This window comes from Melanotaenia boesemani, chromosome 20 (genome assembly GCF_017639745.1).
Source record: "Melanotaenia boesemani isolate fMelBoe1 chromosome 20, fMelBoe1.pri, whole genome shotgun sequence".
NCBI lineage: Eukaryota > Metazoa > Chordata > Actinopteri > Atheriniformes > Melanotaeniidae > Melanotaenia > Melanotaenia boesemani.
The window spans coordinates 8,861,232-8,880,425 of NC_055701.1; positions in this window are offsets into that span (position 1 = coordinate 8,861,232).

Genomic DNA, 19,194 nt, shown 5'->3' on the forward strand with positions numbered 1-19,194 from the left:
TTCCAGTATTTTCATATACAGAAATGTTTTGGCTAAAGGAAAAAACAGAGGAGTCATCACAGTCTCAGATTGTAAACTTCAGTCAAGACCCGAAGCCACATATCAACTTTTCAGCTTGGTTTTATCTTCATTTTTACTGAAGTAAACATGACTTTGTTGTGCTGCTTAATAGGGAAGATGCTGTAAGCACAGACCTCTGGCTGGATTACCACTAGGTGGCATGGTCACTTTGAAGACACACAAAGAAAATCAACAAAAAGTAGGGGAAAAAAAACAAGAAAAACACAGATGTTCACAGCATTGTTATCGTTTTTGACATCTTGATGAGTAAGATGTTTGCAACATACTGAACAACATACTGATTCACAGGCAGACAACAGCTGATATGCAGGAGATTTACAAAAACATTAACACAGAAGCTGAAGTTCTTGAGCATCGTGTGAAGAGTAACTGCTGATCAACAACAAATTTAAAAAATGTGCAAAGATAAGCACCCTGGATATCTTCATCCTTTGTAAAGCAACATGATGTTGTCATCAAAGGATGTTATGTCTTAAAACACACTCACTGTGTGATAGTAACCTGCTCATTCAGCAAAGGCAGCAGCTCTCGGAAGAACACTGCAGATGTTATTTTGAAGTAGATCACTAAGTAGGTGAGTTGCAAATTTAAAAAAAAAGTCCTCAGTGTGAAAATTTAACATAATGTATATTTGTGTGTGTGTGTCTTAAAGAGAACATGCAAAAGGATGTGTGCGTGTGTGTGTGTGTGTGTATGCGTGTAGGGATTATATATCTATGAGCATGTCTGTGTGTGATCACAGTTTTAGCCTGCTGAATAATTCAGTGTCCCCCCAGTGCGAACACTAACACTAACAGAGGGGAGCCATTAAAGATCCATGAGGAGATCATTACAGGCTGCTGCCCAGCGTTCTCCTCCACAGCTGCCCCATCCACTTCCCTGGGGCAACTCCCTCTCTGAACAGCGGGGCCTAACCCCAAAACATGAGCTCACACTCAGCCCAGAGCTGCTGCAGGGGCTGGAGGTCAGAGGTTAGCCAAGCAAAGGCGTGACCCAAAGCACTAATGCACTTGTAACACTTTTAAAACACTTTGGCGAGAGTTAAACAGAACAAGACCACACAGAAGGCCCTACTCGTCCTTTTCCCCCCCTTTCCCTTCGCTACTGGGGCTGCTCTTGCTGTTTCTTTGGCAGCTCTACAGAGGGAACATGTAGTCACTGTCTTTCTTACATTTCCCTTTTCCTGCTTTATTTCCTGGAAAACTGAACACTTTTGCTGATTCCATTTCATGTCTTAGAAAAGGAATAAAACAGCATAAGTGATGTTTTTACATTTGTTTTTATGATTCATAGACATTTTAGGGTCATTCTATACAATGATGAAACAAAAAGAGGTCACACAAGAGTTCCCTCATATTCTGCTGGAAATGTCATCTTCACCACAACCTGACATTCTGAGCGCTCTGAAAATTGTTTCATTCTGCATCAACTGGTCTGACAGTCCGAGTCACAGAAAACACCGCCACAGAATGATGCTCTTACCACCGTGTTTGACTGCGGGAAATGCATCAATGAGGGGACACTCACGCCCCATTTTCCCCCCACACATGCATTCAGATCATCAGATTCCATCTCTAATGGTTTGAAACTAATTTAAATGCCTTTTGGCAAACTCCCAACAGATATTTAGTAAAGTACAACTTCTGTCAGACCAGAAGACAAAGACCTGATTGTCCTTAAGTTATAGTATTCCCATTTCCACGAAGGAACTCTGGATTGTCTGTCTGTTCAAAGCCCTTCCTTGCTGGATTGCCAGATTTAAGAAACCTCTTCTATGTTAGAATGACGGAAGCTGCTGTGCTTTAAACACTTCAAATGCAGAAAAAATTCTTGAATTCTTCCTCAAATCTGTGGATTGAAACAGTGCAGACATGCAGGCTACAGACAAATCTCTCAAAGTGAACGTCATGGGTTGGTCTTCATGCTGACATGAGTAGGGTGGCCAAGAAACAACAGGCAGCGTATGCGTAGAGCGGTTTTATCCCTCCTGTATTGTGTTGAATCCCACACTGTTCCTGATATGCTCATCAGAGTATAACTGTAACCTGGTCTAAAAAACTAGACAAGGAGAAAAAGATGCATGACAATGACAATATAAAACGCAAAATCCCTTTTAAAGAGAGCCTGAGGTTTATTTTAAATTAGTTTTAAACTAAATGTTTTCATAAAGATAAACTTGAAGGGTCTAAAACTGCATCCATGTAAAGCAATGTGCATTCAAACCTCACAGATGCCTTGACAGTTGGTTCGCTCACAGCAAAACACTGGATGATAAGCATCACTCCACATGTTCACTTAGCTGGCCACACCCTGGCCCCACCCCAGAGTCCCTCGGCTGTTATCCTGCCATGTGAAACCATGTAAGAGTGAGCTGCCAGTCAACAATTAACACACATTGGAGGTTCTCCTGGGAAGAAAATCCAATAAGATAAACGTTATCACACCAACTCTCATGTATCCGCCCATCATCACACAGACCAGCACTGTATCTTTTGAAACATACTTGAGGCAGATCTGATTTGCCTTCAGTTTAATCATGTTTGCCTAAAAAGTACAGAGTGCATTTGATGCTGTTGTGAAAAGCACATCTGACTTCATCAGCAAATCAAAATGAGTTGACTAGAATCAGAGATTTTTAACATTTAACATGAGCATCTGGAGTACCTTACATTATCTAATCAAACATATTAAAGTAACCCCATAATTTTTTTATTCTTCCTCCACTTCCCTGAATGCAGTTGTGGTTTTCTCTTGTTAGTGTAAAAAGCTTCTCAAGCTGGTCAGGTCGGTGTCATCCTGTACTGATGGCTGGGGTCAGAGGGTCAGTCAATCACCAGAGTGGCAGCTGTCATTTCACTCAGTCCCCTTTGCTATAGGTGTGTGTGTGTGTGTTGGATGCTGTGGAGTGTGTGGTTAGCTGGCAGGTCAGTGGTGGGTGTAGAGTGGTCTGGCTCCAGCCACCATGAAGCTCTCAGGCAGCAGTGGCAGCCCAGAGCACTAACAGATAGTGGGCACTATCATTTGTTAAGTGCCCCTTTGCCTCTGGTCAGGAACACTTAACATTGCCTGTGGTCACTAAATGCTGCTGGACTGCCGGTAGCAAGGTAAAATATTCATTGTCGTGAAGTGGTGGTTTTCCTTTGCACCAACCGTAAAAGCCTGGCTTGGTTTTGTGTTTTTAACCAAGGCCCTAAAACTAGTAGCCTTTTACTGGACAGTGTAATGGACCTCAGCAGGATCTGCTTACCTTACCACAAAATCACAGGCAGTGAGGAGATTCAGCCACAATGTGAAGGAAGATTTCTAGAATATAGGATGAATATGCAAATAACTGTAATTAAGTGACATTTCTGAAATAAATTTTAAGTTTAGTAGATTTTACATGACCAGCGACATTCTTGCTGAGTTTGATGGTTTTCTACACTAAACTGTGGCATATAAAATGCATGTAAGTCTGTACTTTTTGAGGGTTTTTTTTTAAACTCCAACAGCCCAATAAAAATTTATGTCCTAACTAGGTCAGCACCCTTTGGTTTTCCCTTTACAATGAACAAGTGAATCACCAGCTTTGGTAGATACCTGTATCCAGGAAGATGTTACCACCAACAACCTTCAGGGGTTAACATCTCTGATAGCTGGGGACTTCCAAAAGACCCTAGCAGCATGTCTCTCTCCCCCCCAAACTAAACCACATGGCATTTACAAGTGTGTCAACACACTGGAAAAAAGATAAGTGTGTTTTCTTATTGCTGAGCTGTTGCCCTGTGTCTGCTGTGACCACTAGCTGCAGGATTGCTGAATGTCAAGTCGCAGAGTGTTTGTGCAGACCCTCCATTTTACTTGTTTTAATGGAGTCGACAGAGGAGCTCCCACCTGTGGTGAGTCTGGCATTTAGCAGCCCATAAACATCTCCCCCTCTTTCTTCTCTGTTTCACTTTCTCTTAGTATCAGGTGCTTGTTTCCATGTGATCTCTTCAGGTCTTATCCCAGTTCAACACTCTGCCCCTGATGTCTAAGCACCACAGAACCAAATTAGAGGCCAGGGTGGTTTCTTCCCCAGTCGCCTCAGACAGACTCCATCTTTGGGTTTCAGGTTGTGGGGTTCTGGCTGACGGAGCCCTTCCCCTGAGGGTGCTTGGTGGCATGCTTGGTCAACCTTGATGCAGCTTGCAAGTGGTTGAGGCCAAGTGGAAGCCAGGCTGTGGCAGGTGTGGCTGTGGGATATGGGAGGAAAGAGCCACATATACAGCCACACATTGTTTCTGCAAAATGAAATGCTTCCTGTGCTCTACAGTTTAATATGGTTTTTACATTAAAATTATTAGGCATTTAGGGAAACATTTTGGTATGCAGATATATCTTTTTGTTTAAACTTCCCCAGAGTGATAACCTCAAATTTGAATGCATTACACGAAATATTTTAGGCTTACACAGCTCAGGAATGGAAATTACTGTGATTAAATGTGTCACAGAATTCCTGCATGCTAAAGAGACAGGTGTAAAGGATGACTGGTCTGCAGTGTCCTATGTAAATCAGAGAAGGACAAACAGAATCTGTATTCATTCATTGCCTGCAGAAGATGAGATGAACCAAAACAAAGTCTCTTAATATCTATAGAAGAATAATAAAGAAATGTAAATCTTGAGATTAAATTTCATCTGTGTTATAAGATACTCCATCTTGGAGACACAGAGCATGAGCCAGACAACCACAAGAATTCAAGAGCTTGCAGCAATGAGTTTGCAGTTATTCTGAGCATATTTACTCAATCTTTGATGATGATTCCTCAGCAGGAAACCAAAGGACAAAAAAGAGAAAACTGACCATTAAAACCTCACTGAGGGTCTGACTAACAAGAAGTCAACTCAAGGCCTCAGAGGCGGCACTAAAAACTAGAGTTTATTTTTCCCAGAAATATTTCTGATGAATTTCTGTGGTTAGAGATGTGTAAATGTCCCCCACATCTCTAACTTAACAGGCACAGCAAACATTCATCAACAGAAGAAGAATGAGTGTATGAGATTGTTACAGTCTGTTAGGACCATTACACACGTTTCCATGGCAGCAGATGAACACAGTGATGGCAGAAGAGGTGGCTGACCCTCTCCGTGTTAGCTTATGTCACAAGAAAAATGTCAGACAGTGCAGGACTGCTATGCAGTTTGCAGAAAACCTGTTTCTCAGGTGCAGGGTGTGCTGCAGATCACAGACATGGTAAGAGTTTATTAACCAGCATCTCTTTGCTCCCCACCAACTGACCTATTTTAAACTTCTGTGACATCTATTTTGTGATGTAAATACTATGTTCTAATTCACATGTTTGAGGATCTGCTAAACAGATGGGATATTTGGTCATAGGTGTCACCACAGTCATCACTGTGCAGCTTACTTTCCCACACAGTCTGACCGTCGGTGCAACAAAGGGCCGCGTCACAGTCTTTCTCATGAAACCACGTCGATGGCCATCAAAAAACCAATAACTTCCTCTGCATGTCGGCTCACTTCCGCCTTCTGCATATGGGGACCTGCTGTTGCTATGGTTCCCGGGCCAGCTTTTGCGTGCGAGCAACTTAGACAGCCGTCTGGGGTTTCACGCACACATAACAGGAAGACACTGGTCATACTTCTCAACCGTTTCTCACTTCTGCGTTCTTGTTTTAGGGAAGGTTGGGGAGATACACAGACACAACACACAATGACTGTGAGCAGCCGATCTTCCCACAGTGACACTCTTATACAGCGTCTACAAAAATATGATATTAAAGCTGATACAGCGAGTAGGTTGTGCAATTGAGATGATTCATCGTCCTCAGCATTTCTGATCAAACTGAAAGCGATTGTTGTCATACAAGAATGTGCACATACAAGAATTTTACAATTTGAAAATTAAAGTAATTGTAAATGGCATCAATTGTTTTATCAGTATGTAAGCCATGACCTTGTATATCACTAAAACTGCTCCTTAAATAATCATGCAGGTCTGCTCAGGTTGATTTGACCACACATGCGGGTTTGGAAGCAACTACACCTTGCTAATTAGTATAACGAAAACATCCAGCTAACAAATGAAACAGTGAAAACCACAAGACTTGGATAAGGTGATTCATATTTGCCGCTCATTTCTAGCTTTGACCGTTGGCTTTGACTTTGCCTATAGTCACTCCACTGCACTTTCCTAAAAAAACAACATAAAACTAAGATTAGGACTTAAAAAAACTATCTAATATATATTCTAAGTGCAGTGTATGCCTTAAACTTAAATGTAAAACAGCAGCTGAAAGAGTGCAATCACATAAAAACATAGTCAGACGCTGCATCAAAGAAGTTTGAAAACAAGACAAGACAACCGCAACTCATAGTTTTGCTTTATATATGCAACAAGGTTTGCGCTTCTCTTAAGAGGAAGGAAAAAAGAATAAGCTTCTGCAATATCAGAGTGCCATGTAGGTAGCAAAGTGTTGATGTTAAGCAACCATTAGAGTGGCCTTAGCTGCTCAGCGGCTGTGGGAAAGTGCATAGCAAGTCTGTCGCATAGTTAAGAGCACAGAGTTGACAAGCCACAGAGAGGCAAACTATACAGTAAACTCATACCGGAACCAGTCTGCGGCCTGAGCTGTGCCAAGGCAAGTCTTGCCAACCTGTCTCTGATTTCTGATTTCACATGACTGCAGCCGGTAGGTCTGCTCTCTTCACATTACAAACAAATTAAAAGCACATTCACACACACTGAATCCTTTCAGAAACTTTAAAATCACTTTGGAAAAGAAAGCATATCCATCAACATATTCCTGACATTCCTGCATGCATATTTTCTATTATGGCTTATTTTTAAAAGAGGACTTGGGTTTCAAATAAATATTTTAGCCAAAGTGAAATCTTCAATGCACATTTCTTTATTTTCTTATATTTCTTATTTTCATCCTTTGCTGGGTCCTTTTTTTGTTTCATTTTTAAGCCGTGGTTACATGAGGGAGCTGTATTACTGACGTGGCAACCACTGAGGACAGAGCGACAGAAGGGAAATTAGCTTTAAGAGCAACTTTCCAGCCATGATGTTTCCGTTTTTACTACTTGTACACATCTTGTCCAACATATCTGCTTGACTGAAACACTAGCAAGTCAAAGAAGAAAAGAAAAATACACTTCTTGTAATTTTTTCCATTTAATTTTGGATTCAATTTTAAAATATATCAGAATTAGTTTCTCTGTAGCCTCTGACAGTTCCTAGAACTACAAAGCACTGCTGCTTCATTTTATGTGGCAACACAAAATCTCACACATAAAAACGAACTTGAAACAGATGGAATGAACGTGGTGCTCCAACATTTATATGACATATTAGCGATATCATTCATTTTCTGCACTGCTTAATCCAATTAAGGGTCGTGGGGAAGCTGGAGCCTATCCCAGCAATTAACAGGTGGGAGGCAGGGTACACCTGGACAGGTCGCCCGTCCATTGCAGGGCCAACATAGAAAGACAAACAACCACTCAGGCTCACACTCACTCCTAGGGAGAATTTAAAGTGACCAATTAACAATTAACATGTATGTCTTAGACGGTGGGAAGAAGCTGGAGTACCCAGAAAGAACCCACGGATACTCGAGGAGAACATGCAAACTCCACACAGAAAGGCCAATGTTCGAACCTCCCCCCAGCCGAGGCTCAGACCGGTGACCTTCCTGCTGTGAGGCCTACCAGCACACCACCGTGCCACCCCCATATTAGCAATATGTTGGATAAATCTATCTATAGAAAAAATAGCTAAAAACTACAATCTATGTGCCGTATGACCATTTAACTGGCCATAAAAATGGCTTAAAATCAGTTTTACTGGCAATGATACAAATGTTCTCAAACTAAATGTTGCCTGAATGGAAATATATACTTTTCTTGTGGAACATTGTGGCAAATGGACAAGTCATTCCTATACATACATTCATCACAACAGCAATTGCTCACCGAAATATCAGGTGATGCAGAATTGGTTGACGTTGCAATGGAAAAGCGTGTCTGTGTGGGTTTGCAGAAACCACTTTTTAGCTTTTTGCTAGATTGTGCGATACATCTGAACAGCAGATGTGGGTTGTTTTATGCACAGATATATTTTTCTCAACTGACCTAAAGGGAAATTAATATTTCCAATAACCCGATCAATAAATCCACATGGGCATAACTTTAAATTGAGAAATTAACAATGGCTAAATCTCTGCATATAATGTGTATGTGTAAAAGTTTAAGCTCTTCATCTCTGTGAGTCAGATAGTAAGTAGTGGTTTATGTGTGGGTGAAGCCTTTAGCTGTGTTGAGATGACTCAACTTAGCAGAACCAAGCCAAGACTTCTGGGTAAAGAGGTTTGGCTAACCAACACCGTGAGAATGTGGCAACTTATGTCCTGTTCTGTGGCAACGTCAGCCTCGATCCTGCTCTTTCTATGTAAAAGCAACTGTTGTGTTTTACTGCTTTAGAAAGTTTGAACAAAAACACAAATATCAATATCCGTTGTTTTTGCCATATTATAAATAATCTCACTTGTATTTAATGGGGGGAAAAAAGGAGTAAGATGTAATTAGATGTTATCTTGGGTGTGGCGGTGCATCTTTCATTAGCAGCAGGCCTAAATTTACTGAAGGACAAGAAGAAGGGGATTCAAATCCCAAGCAGAGCCACTCATCAGACACACGTGATGCAAAATCACTCCTGATTAGTAGCTGATGTATCATTACGGCCTGAAAATAGTTACAATCACTATAATCTAATTGAATCTAATTAACTAATCTTCTGTTTTACCACATTTTAAAAGCAACCTTTTACGTGGCCATGTTTAGCAAAGGCTTACTCAGTTGTATTTACCCCGGGCATCATATGATACAGTGCCACCACAACTCCTGAGCCAAGGCTGCGGGAATGGCAGAGTGCTATCTACTCCCACTACAACCATTGTTTCCCTTTGTAGTGAGCCCGCAATAAACTATACATGTGGGTTGGAGCGGGGCCTTTGATACAGCCAATGTTACTATATCCTCTGATCTAACACCTCTAAAAGTGCCTGCTGGTATGTTTATACAGTGCAGATACATTTTGAAAATGACTAACGTGGAGCCTCACCGTGGAGGCGGTAGAAAGGAAAACAGGATGGATGTTACTACAGTTTGTTGTGTCTGCAGCATGCCTCTTCACACAAGACTTTTTTCTTCTCAAAAACATATAAAAGAGACTGTAGAATAGAGAAAAATGGTGACATAACTACAAATGCACACCCAAACAGGCAGACTCCAGCAAAGACAAGCAGCTTTGTATGCACTGAAGTAGCACAGCAGCGGAAACCATACCCCCCTAGTCTTGTCACGAACAGTCTATGAACAACATAGAAAAGAATCTATATTGATGGTACAATCACACACACACACATACACACACATAGGCAGATAGAAATACTGAAAAAAATAGACAGTTCCTTCTCAGTTGTCTGCAGAGCAAGCAAGCCACCAACCACAACCACAAGCCCCAGTATGTTAGCAAGCACCTGGCTATACACTCGCTCCCAGACAGACAGCAGGCACACACATATGCACGTGCACACACACACATATGCATGCAACAACCTGCGTATGAGCACATAAAGATGCATACTCTGGTTTTTTTAATGCCTTCGAAGGAAGAAGTTACAAAAAACACCTGCTTCTTTCAAAGACGTTCCATATAATATATATAGGTGAAGCTATGCATGTATCACAATGGAAGTCATGAGTTTGTATGTGCGTGCATGTGTGTGTGCATGTGTGTGTGCATGCCTGTGTGTTTACAGATTAACCCAGATGTCTCTAGACCTATTTAAAGTGATGAGCGTGGGAAACTACATCAGAGGTGTTGTCTTCAAAACTGAGATACTATACTAAAGATCGCCGTGTGCAACATATACAGTATATGAGCCACTAACACCAGCACTCCCAATGTAGATAGAAATCAGTCTATATCTCCTAAATATATGATGATTGCATACTTTCAAAGCATAAATTTTACATGCGTGTGCATCCTACTAACTGCATCTTTAATGCATTTGGAAAAATACACTATCAAAAAAACAAAACAAATAAAGTACTTGTTACCAAGGAATGGAATTATTCATAAACATACATGCAAATGTGTGTAAGCTACATACCCACAAATACAGCCAGCCACACAGACAAGCTGGTAGGAAATAGCTCAGAATATTTGCATATGTATTTTTATAACAAACTGTATTGATGTAATAGATTTCCAGCTCCTTACACTAATATTCACCATCATATGGGTTTCAGAGTGGTTACAGAGATGGGTCTGGGTCTAGAGGACCTCTGTTCAAGTCTCTGGTGTGCCAGTAGAGGTGAACCTCTGTGGGCCTTTGAGCAAGGTCCTTAACCCCTCCCAAATGCTCCCCGGGCACTGAAAATAGCAGCCCAATGTTCTTCAGTACATCTAGAGATGTAGAGCCAAATTTCCCAAATGGGAATAATAAAGCAAAACTTAAACTAAATCAAAATTAACATCAAACTGTCTAACCTCAAGTGTGTCCTAAGCTGAACCTCATGCTAACCTTAAATCCAAAACCATGTCTTAACTATCAAACAGCCATTTTAAAGGGTGTGAAAAAAAATATAAGGACCAGACAAAATGCCATCAGTTAAGTTTATGCAACTATCTTCTTCAGACATATAGCTGCATAAATGTATGCACACACACAAGCACACACACTCACATGAGCACACCCACACACCTACACACACTTAAACCAGCACATTACATGTACACTATCATTATAGTTTTTAAATTATCAAAAATAAACAAAAATAAACAAAAAACATCTTAATTTGATTCAACAGCCTCCGTAGATTTACTCCATCATTGTATTGGTCTTTAACACTGTGTACAGTTTAATTTCTGGTCCAAGGTGTTAAAAGTACACAACTGGCGTAAATACATTATCACAACTTTCTCATTTCCGATTTAGTCTATGCCAGTTAGGTACTGAAACCCAGCTAACCTGCCATCATCATAATCTCAGTAGTCAACATGTAAAGTCAATCTTCCTGCAAAACAGATTTACCACTTTTTCAGTAATAATACTAAAACTGGTAAAGGCAACAGTACTGCCCACGATCATCTAAGATTATTGGGGCCAGGGACCCCCACACTGGTAGAAGTGCCTCCAACAGATACCTAGAGGAATATCTGACATCTCAGTCGAGAAGAGTGTAAACAGCTAAGATATTGCGCAGGACCCTCGTGCTCAACAGCAGGATGGTGAATGCAGGATTTGTTTAGAAGCAATTACAGTATGTATTTTCATTGTAAGACAGGAAAATGGATCTCATTGCAGCATTGTTTCTAGTACATGTGGATGAAAAGCTTTTGGAAATCTGCTCTTCTCTGCTTAGTAGAAGCTTGATTTTACATACGTAAGCACCCTGCTTTCAAAAGTGTCATCAGCAATAGTTTGTAGAAGTTCTTTACAAGAGACTGAACACAAAATACATGTTTAAAGAGATTTAAGAAGCAACAAGCTGGAGAATTATGCTAAATATCCCGGTCCTTAAATATAAGGCAGGCAAATGCATAAGGACGTGTTACCTTGATATACTGTATGAGCAGTGAAAATAACTGCAGTAAGAGAAACCTTAGTTGTAGAAGAGAATGTAAGACTGGTTTGTTTTGCTATTAAGTGGGATTTTTTTTTTTACGACAAGCAGATTTCATAAACCACATTCGGTTTGACAAGAAAATTAGAAACACTGGCATCTGTTAAATATGGTTATATGTGATAAGCTAACACACAAAAAACATTGAAAGCATCTTGATATGTTAAAATGTGATTTTTAAACTGGCAATCTCAAGTTTCACAATACATGTTATTCATGATCTGAACATTTTTTTCAAAAATAGTTTGTGCCACAAGAAAATACTCAGAAAAACACAGGTTGTCACTAAAAACTGATAAGCAATACATGATTGTAAATATAAAAAAAAATAAACTTACATAAACATAAACTCAAGATTCATCAGATTACTGCATAACACAGAAAATATTTAATAATAAAACTACTCAAATACAATAATTCAATTATTTTTATAATTATAAATGACCTTTAGATAAATTCTCACACTTGGGGATCATGATAATGAAATTCAGTACATGACTCAGTACCTCCACATATCAGAAGTCATCACTTTTTAAATTGCTCTTGTTTAGTATCCATTACTATTTTCTTTTTTTATGCCACTGTGTCATTTCTTCAATATAAATATTTAGGCAAGTGGTACCTTTACTTATCCCCAACACATCTGTATGTGCGATCAATTCACCCACATTATCATCATTTTATAGATTTTTTTAAAACTAGAAATAAAAAGAATATTACTTTTTAAAAACATTTTTCACTATTGCTCTGTCAATATCTGTGATAACAAATAAAAAAAAACAAAAAACAAAACAAAAAAAACTCCCAAAATAGAATATTTTATTTCCGATCTTCAGCTTGAAAGTCAGGAGTACACGCTTCTTGCTACTTTTAGGGGGAAGCGTGTGACATTCAAAGGGTATGGTGAGATTATTTTTTCACATAAATCACAACCACAATGCTCTTCTGGTTTCAAATGTATGGAATCATACAGACGTCCATACAGATGCATTGAAACAGTGTACAATCACTGCTTTTGCAGCCTCTGTATCGAATGTCAGTCTGAGCAGTAGATTCATTAGATGCCCTGTTTGTGTTGTTTAACACTACAAATGATATGCATTGCATTGCATAGGTCTTAGAGGTGGAGAAAAGAAGTTCATGAGGTGGAGGAGGTAAGGCAGGCTTGAGAAATACATCTTTGCTGTTGTGTACCCTAAAGCCCTACCAATCTTTCAGCCTGCCAACCAGTCTGGGGGGCCTGGAACACATTAGAGGCAAGGAGAGAGGCCGGCCTCCCTCATTAGGACTCCTCTTTTTTATCCACACATACACCCACACACACACACACACACGGACACACTCCCCGCCCACAAAGGAAACACTAATTTTCCCTCGGAATAAAAGCCAGCCCTGGATCATACATCAGACATGTGTTGTCCCTGGTTCTCAACTAGTGAGGAGGGCTACTGGCAGGAGATTCAGCCACGCACACACATAAACACACAAGAAGACAGTGTAAGGATGCATTGCAATGGATGACAGAGATCAATGAGCTTTGATATTAAAGAGCACAAAGGATGAACGAGGAGAAAGAGGAAGTCAAAGAGACTTGAGTGTGTGCGTGTTTGGGGAGTTGAGACAGTGTTATGGGGCCGTCAGAGTGCCCTGTGTCACCATCACCTCATAAAGCATCCTAATGGACGTCAGTCCTATTTGTCAAAATAAGAGAGAAATGAAAGAGAGGCAGCGTGAGGGAGGGGTGAGAGAGAAAGTGAGAACGACATTTTGGAGAAAAATGGTGTGCCCTATTATGTTACTGGCTTTCAAAAGACCATAAAAGGCTTATGCACATATGCATACATTTACAGTTACACAGACTTGCAGAGATACAAGCACACACACGAACACAGTTGTGGGTTTCCTGAGCCCCCTTCCCTTGTTCTAGGTCAGTAAAAGCAACCAACTTTGTGAAATGCGTGGGCGGCAATATGAAAGGAGGTCACTGCTACACACACGTAAACACACGTGTTTATGTGCACATTGAATGGTACAGTTTTGATTTTGCCCACTAAACTGAGTCAAAATTCTTGGTAAGACAAAGCTGATCTTTTCAAGTACATTCTCCTGCTATTAAAGGAACTACTGTAAAAATAAGTTATTGATGTATAAACTAAGTGTCATCCTTCACATAATGCACATGGATATTCGAGAAAATATAATTCTTATGGAAGATCTTCATTGTTTCTATGAAATGTGCTAATTTTAACTAATTTGATGACATTTTAAGTTTCAGTGTTTAACAGACTAATCAATAAATGCCCAGTGTAACAGAAAAGAATTTGAATATCAAACATGCTTAAACACTTTATAGTCCACAGATGTTTAGAATATGCTTCCAATTTAGATGACAGGCAGAAACAGACGCTAATTAAAAGCTGCAAGTGAAAACAATGAGTTGAAACTGTGGAAGACACAGTTGTCTTCTTTGCTTATAAAGAGGGCAACTATACGGGTGTACAAAGACTGAATGGTGTGTGTGCATCGCTGAGACGAAACACAAAATTGATCTTGTAAAACACAAATGGAGATTATATTTTGTGGGAGTTACATAATCAAACAGAAACTCTCTTTGTCATGTTTGCTTGGCGTAAACAAAAGAAAACTTCAGAAACTGGAGCAAAGCGAGAGAAATGCTTTTCTGTGACGGGTGGGTAGGGTTTGGTAAGGTTGTATAAGGCAATCTAGCTTTAACTATTAAGAATTTCCTTCTGGTCATAGCAGCCAAAATGTAAAAAACATTTTCTTGGATGTTTGATATTGTAGTTGCCATGTTTTAAGTATACTGCTTAAACATGTACGCAAAGTTTTTCTTACTAGGAATTTGCATTGGCCTCCATCTACTGTGCACAGTCTAAGCAAACCCTAACCAGGCCCCCAGAAATTATGCTTCATTAAGCTTCATGAAAACTAGTTTTTAGTCCTCATGATTGCAACAGCTTTCAACAAAATCTGGTTTTATATTAGACAAGATCCCAAATAGACAACATTAATGGATATACAAAAACAAATATGGATTCTTGCCTTTATTGTTCATATATACACATATGTCCATATCTGAAAATGTCTGGCATTATAGCCTTCCTCAAAACATGACTAATTATTTACAGCCAGGATAATTTTTCCACAACAAAACGTTCCGCACTAAAAATTCTTTTAAAGTCTCTTTAAAATGTGAACATCCATCATTTTGCACAGCAAACATTAAACGTAGAAGAGTTTAAATGGACCAAAGCACATTCTGGAGCCAGTAAATAACCCCACAAAAATGGTGCTTTAAAGACTAAAGATGACTTGTTGTTAGCTTCATGTGTGGGAAATAATAAATCACACTTATTTGGTTAAACCATCGCAGACAGTCACGTGTTATCATGCAGCAAACTCATGTTACTGTTCACATGCTCCACTTAAATTACACCGAATAACAATAACTCCATCAGGTGCAAGCTATCCAACTCTTTCATCTAAATATTAAAAACAAGACATTAAGTTAATGTTTTCTTATGTTTCTTTTTCTGATGTAAAAAAAATTATTTCACTAAGTCTTTTCTCAAGCTGACACGTGAAATACTTCTTATGTAATTTTGAGGTAAATTAAATATAGCTGCCACTGAACTACTTTGACATTTTATGTGTACACTGGTCATCTTTTTGAGATACTTTCTTAAATAAGTTGTAGTTTTAAGTGACTGTTTTGCAGCAGACATGCACACAGTGTCTAAGTAAACCACTGTGCATCTGCTCTAGAGGAACATCCTGCCCAACTTAGACTAGCATGCTTGCAGCCTTGTCTGTCACATCCAAAACCCAAGTCTGAACCACAGGAAATACGTTTGAGTGCACACATACACACAAACACAAGTATACATTGCTCACACTCACAGGTAATAAAACATGGTGAGAGCATTCTGACATGCTAACTGCAGGTCTGCACAGCAAAAGCCTCAACTATGTGGAAAATGTACATTTCCATAGGAGGCATATCTCAATGGTAACAACTGAACGGTGATATGAAAACAAGCTAAAAGGAGGCATTGCAATATTGCAGTATTCCACCTGTGTTTGCTCTGCAGTTCCTGACAATGCATCGAGGTCGATGGGATGAGTTAGGTTTGTGGCAAAATGCTTCGCTCTATTCTGGTCTGGCTGGGGCTAAGACATTTGTGTGTGTGCTGAATGTTGGGGCATTTGGGGTAACTGAGGTCTCGGGTTAACGGGCGCTTTTAATGTGAGGCGGTAGCCTTTAACCCCTTCAACTGCTCTGAGCGATGATGTGGTGCTTCTGTGTACCTCAAAACCGAGTGTAAATTTACCACTCTGGTAAAGACGAATGGTTCACAAAACACACAAGCACGATGTGATAAGCACTGTGAACCAAAACATAATAAAACTGGAAGATGATCAGTGGGGTGTTTTGTTGGTTTTAATCCTTTTCTTCCTGAACAATCAACATGTATGACATGAAAGCAAAATTATATCTAAAAATAAACGCAAGAAAAAAAAGTATTTTCAATACATTTATGTAACTAATATATGGTTGCTTAAAAAGACCTTCAAGTGGGAAAACGATTTATGTGAATCCTTTCATAACTGTGTGACTTTCTCACCTTAAACATATGAATGTCTGACTTGTTTTGATGGCTCAGTGACATTTGCTATGTACATTCCTGGAGCTGTTGTTGCCCAGCAGTATCTTGAGGCTGAGAAACCGCACTTCGCAACTTCTTCATCTGGGACACTCCATCACTTTGCAGCTTAGTTTCGCTTTGCAAACTGTAACACACACACACACACACACACACACATATCAACACACTGGCTATTTTAAATGCACATCTAGGCTGATTCACAAAAAAACACAAGAGGACATTATCAGGGGAACAGAAGAAGGAAAGAAAGAAAGAGTCAACATCGGGCTGACTTTTACTGGTACAGGTAGGATGAAATATGGATGTTGAATTAGCCATTGATTGAGGGCACCTCATTGAGAAAGTTGTGTTGTTCTTCTTTAAGCAACAATTCAAATTTTCTCCATTTAATTTGTTTGCTGTTTCATTTGCAGTTACTTTAAATTAATAAACAGACATGGTTTTGTTACTGAGCTGCTTCAACTTCTACTTTTGAATTCTTTAAAAACTAAAATAACATTTTAAATTGATAGAATTGCTGTTTCAGCCACGTCACCATCAACCATAAAATATATGAAAGTATGGACAATTGGGACACTATGTAAAAAGTAAATAACAGAAGGCAATGATTTGCAAATCTCATAAACTATAAAATATAAAATATTGTTTTATTTTTAATTTAATGGCAGCAACAAATCTCTAAAAAGTTGGAACAGGGTGGTGTTTAGCATTGTGTAGCATCTCTTCTTCTTTTAACTGTCTGTAAACATCTGGAAAGGACGGAGACCAGTTACTGGAGCTTTAAAAGAGTAATATTGACTCATTCTGGTCTGATGGAGGATTCTGGCTACTCAACTAACCTAGACCTTTGTTGCTGAATTTCTTTTTATTTTCTTGCATAATACTCCATGTGTTTCTATTGGTGAAAGGGCTGGACATCTGGGAGGCCACTTTAGCACCCAAACTCTCCTGTGCAGCCGTGCTGCAATGATGATGCCGTATGTAGCTTAACATTGTTTTGCTGAAACATGCAGGGCCTTTCCTTAAAGAAAGGTTGTCTGGATGGGAGCAGATGTTGCTATAAAACCTCTATGCACTTTCAGCATTGATGGTGCCTTCCCAGATGTGTAAGCTTCCCACGCCATTGCAACCTTATACCATCAGAGATGCAAGCTTTCGAACTGTCTGCTGATAACAAGCTGGATGGTCCCTCTCCTCTTTAGTCTGCATGATACAGTCTCCATGGTTCCCAAAAATAATTCCACATTTTGATTAACCTGTCTAATTATCTCATTAAACCACATATGGCTGCTTATCTGCATGATCGTGTCACGATAGGTGGAATGTGAGGACCCAGCAGGATGAAGAGTCAGGAGGCAGACGGGTGCAGGAACAAGGTTTAATGATAAACACCCAGTATTGGACTAATCTGCACAGAAAATGGATGGATGAATACACAAGGGGAATCCTACAAAAAAAGATGAGGATCTCAGAATGACACATGACAAGACTACAAAAACCTAAACCAAAACCCAGAGACCATGACAGATAGAGCTTTTGTCAGTGGTGGAGAAGAAGTGGACCCAAAACCGGACTGAAGAGGCAGGTTAGTACAATAATCCAGGGTTTAATGGAGACTACTGGTAATACACTAAGACAAACACAGGGGAGAAAACAGCAGTGAGCCAAGAGTAAAAGAAACCAAGGGGTATATATATTGAGGTTAACTAACAGTAAACAGGTAAAGTGAATGAGATAATTAAACCAGGTGAGCTGAATCAGGAAGCAACAAGCACAGAACAAACCAGGGGTGTGGCTCTACATTATTAGGACAAGAAACCAAAAAACAGAAAACCTCAGGACAATAGAAATCAAGGAACAGAAAAGGACAATAGAAACTGAGAAACAGAAAACACCAAAGCAAACAGCCATTAACTGTTACAGTTTTAACCTGCACAGTGAGCTGTGTGTGAGTGATTTCTGGAAGTGTTCCTGTGTCCATGCAGCGATTTCCAGTAAAAAAATAAATAAATAAAAAAAATCATGTCTGTTTTAATGCAGTGTCACCTCAGGGTCCAAAGATAATGAGAATCCAGTTTTGACCTTCAATCTTGTATCCCGCGCACAGAGATTCCTCCTGATACTTTCAATTTTGATGATTTTTTACAGTGTACAAAAGTCTGTGATTTTTCACAGCTATATTTTTCTGAAATTCAAATTGTCACAATATTTTCCATGAAGGGATAAAACATCTCAAATTTAGCATCTGACATGTTTGATCTACTGAAAATAAAAAAATGGTTTGATGAGTTTTGCAAATAATTGCATTCTGTGTTTTATTTACATTTTACACATTTTCCCAACTTTTTGGAAATTCTGGTGATATATTTGAGCATACTAGTTTAATTCTACTTTAAAAGGAATTTTAAGTTTTTAATATATTTAGGATATGACAAATTGTAGTAACCTAAAAAATCTCCACTTTTAACAAATATGTAGTAAAGTTATTCTAAAGTAGATCTTCCTACAATTACATCACTGGAGAATATAAATTCTAATCAAAACAACAGTTTCTAACTTCAAGTTGTAATTGTGTTTATTAGAAGAGCATTAAAATCATGTCTGAGAACTGATTAAACAAATTTATTTTGTACTTTGTTTCTATAAATACACAAAAGGAACTGTCTGACAAAGACACCAATGAGACTCAACAGCTTGGTGCCAGGGGCTATATGGGGGTTCAAATCAACTACCTGTAAAGAAAGC